This window comes from Triturus cristatus, chromosome 5_1 (assembly GCF_964204655.1).
Source record: "Triturus cristatus chromosome 5_1, aTriCri1.1, whole genome shotgun sequence".
Lineage (NCBI taxonomy): Eukaryota > Metazoa > Chordata > Amphibia > Caudata > Salamandridae > Triturus > Triturus cristatus.
The window spans coordinates 350,452,517-350,455,107 of NC_140587.1; the positions used below are offsets into that span (position 1 = coordinate 350,452,517).

At 51.1% G+C, this 2,591-nt stretch overlaps 1 pseudogene; it reads right to left on the reverse strand.

Annotated features, from left to right (window-relative positions):
- Window positions 1-388: 388 nt before the first annotated feature.
- LOC146830882 (5.8S ribosomal RNA) lies at window positions 389-541 on the reverse strand (annotated as a pseudogene).
- Between the last annotated feature and the right edge of the window lie 2,050 nt (window positions 542-2,591).

The following is a 2,591-nucleotide window of genomic DNA, read 5'->3' on the forward strand; positions in this document are numbered from 1 at the left end:
ACACAGAATGACACCCTTTCCCAGATGAGAGATCAAAGCCCTCAGGGTCAGCATGGAAAACAGCAAATCTACACAGCCATGGGGTCTTTCCAGCCTTAGTCATGGAAGTGGGCACCCAAGGCTATGAGTGCAGGCAGCTGTGGGACACCACAGCCAGTCACGTGCGGCATGCAGCCAGGTACCCTGGTTCCAAGCCCAGTGTGGACTGGGAGGCCACCCTCTCTATCAATTTGGGGAACGCCAGACGTATCAAGTGTATACCTCTGTGATAGAACCCAGGTGAGCCCCTGCCACAGGCTATCGGGGGCCTGACCTTCAGAGGATGAAGAGAGGAGTCCCCCTGTTGACAGCCCCACCCACACCCTGAGAGGGGCAATTCATGTTCAAGCGACCCTCTGACTAGCGTAGCCCCATGAGGACCTGTGGCCGCGGGGCACATTCAACGTGTTGATGATCAATGTGTCCTGCATTTCACACTAATTCTCTCAGCCAGCTAAATTCTTCATCAACTCATGGGCCGAGTGATCTACCACCAAGAGTCAAAGCCAGGGGGTGTGGCCTGGAGGGTCATGGAGAGGGATGCGCAGTGAAGAGTTCCCGCTGCACATGGGGCTCTCGGGCCACTATCCTGTAAAATCAGTGGTATCAATAACTGAACTTGCGGTGTGGGATAACTCTGAGCCACAGAGGGTAACATTGCCTGAGAAGACAGTGGTACCCTTGCCTCACTGCCCAAGTTTGAAGCGGTGAAGCCATGGCCATGAGGAACGAACATGGGGGCCTGTGGGCTTCTAGTATGAGGATGAGAGCTCCTGAGGCTCAGTGTTTGAAGATCTTGTCTGGAGCAATACCTACAGAGGGGGATGACCAGGCCGGAGGTGGAGGGGTGAAGCAATGGCAGCACTTGGGAGACAGCAGCAGATTGATGCCCATGAGAAGCATGGGGCATTGCAGGAGAGGGCCTGGGGCAAGGAGCCATACGGAGCCATACTGTGGGAGTGAACCCGCTGAGCCGGCACCGCAGACGGCCGGGACACAGTTTGGCGGGCAGCCCGTTGAGATGACCCTCAGGACTGCATATTACCGTTGTGAGCCCAGTGCAGACAAGCCCAACAGAGGGACTCATTTAAATGAAGAGAGCTGGCAGTGACAGGCTGCAGAGGAGACGTGACTCCCATGGGCAGACCACCACAGGACTCCCTGGTGCCGTAGCAGATTAGAGAGGGCACTTAGAGACACATACAACTTGCCCTGAATGGAGATCCAAGAGTTTGTCCTAATGGATTGCTAACTGAGTATTTTATTGGCCTGGGGGAGAAGAGGCAGAGATGGAGGGCCATTGTATGCAGGAATCTCAAAACAGGGGGGGGTCACTAACACTGAAGACTCTGCTGCTTGAGTAATAGTGGGCCGGGACGGGGAGTCCTACATCACCTAATAGGCAAAGGACACTTATGGCAACTGCGTGCTGAATACATTCGGACTAGTAAGTGTACCATCAGTGTGTCCTTTTCCCTCTCCCATTCCCTCTGTCCCACCATTTCTTTCCCTCTAGCATTCTCCATTAGGTCTGCGGACTGGCAAACCGGAGGAAGAAGAATTGAGCTTGAAGTGATAAGGAGGACTTATTCACCAAGGAATGGATCTTAGGGAGAGATGGCAGACTCAGAGAAAAACACACACAAACATGCGGCGGGATTGATTATCCCCTGGCCAATAATACGCTGATGATCATGGACACCATTAGAGACACCAAGGCCCAGATTCAGAAAGGTTTAGCATCTGCCTAGCATCACTTTTTTAATGCACACATGACGCTAAACCTGTTTGGGGATTAACAAACCAACACACATTGGTTGCAGTTGGTGATGCTTGGAAAGTTAGGGAAAAGCCTTACCCTTATATAACAGGCTATCACAATCCTAGGCGGGACTTGAATTTAGTTCTAGACACAAATTTGGACAGAGTGAGCTCTAGCAGCGGAGGCGAAGCAACACGGGGAAAGCTGGAATTGGTTTAAATGGGCACTGGGGCAGTGAGATGTCTGGAAGCTCTACATGGGCAGGAGATGAGCTACACATATCAGTCACATGGACATGATATGCAATCTAGGCTAGACTACTTTTTCACCCTCGGGTGACATGATACATAGCTTTAGAGAGGTCCAATGTCTGGCAGGGGAATAAACAACCATTCCCGGTTTGAGGGACACATACTCCATCAGAGCACCCCGGGAATGGAGGATGGCAACCCAGCGTCTTACTGATAAACAGGAAATGTGGAAGCTGGACAATGCCACTAAGCTTTATTTGAAAGAGAACAAGGGGACAGTGCAGAGCCAGATCATGCTATTGGAGGCTTACAAGTCCACAACTGGAGAGTTATAATCTCAGGAGAAGTAGAGGACAGACGGTATTATATACGTAGGTTGACCGTTTTGGAGACGAGGATTCTGCAGTTGGATTGAGACTATGCGGCATACCCTACCACCAAGTACAGAGAGAAATAGAATTGACTGGGGAAGAATACCAAATGTTTGCCTGGAATGAGGAGAAAACTGTGTACATTGCTCAGCAAAAGGCAAGTAAAGT